Source organism: Penaeus monodon, chromosome 29 (assembly GCF_015228065.2).
Source record: "Penaeus monodon isolate SGIC_2016 chromosome 29, NSTDA_Pmon_1, whole genome shotgun sequence".
Lineage (NCBI taxonomy): Eukaryota > Metazoa > Arthropoda > Malacostraca > Decapoda > Penaeidae > Penaeus > Penaeus monodon.
In genome coordinates, this window is record NC_051414.1 from 1196756 (window position 1) to 1197008 (window position 253).

Below are 253 nucleotides of genomic sequence, written 5' to 3' on the forward strand. Positions count from 1 at the left end.
GAAAGATCACAAGGAAAATTAATGGGAAAAGGTGAGATGATCGACAGATGATAAAGGAAAAAATAACGAAGGAAGAGGTACAGAAAATAATAAGAGAAAAGGAGAAAGAGAAAAAAATCAGTGGAATCGCATGTCATAAACATAGAAAACGGGATGCAATAGCAGACGGGCGGGACTCACCTAAAGCAAGGAATTTCCCCGTATTTTGAACGTCATGCCCTGTCTTCTCTGTACGCTTTGTTTCTTAAAGGTG

The 253-nt window shown here is 39.1% G+C and overlaps 1 protein-coding gene across 1 annotated transcript in view; it reads right to left on the bottom strand.

Annotated features, from left to right (window-relative positions):
- LOC119591881 (monocarboxylate transporter 3-like) overlaps positions 1-253 on the bottom strand; it is a gene marked incomplete in the record, with an annotated part of 53237 nt that overhangs the window by 48498 nt on the left and 4486 nt on the right.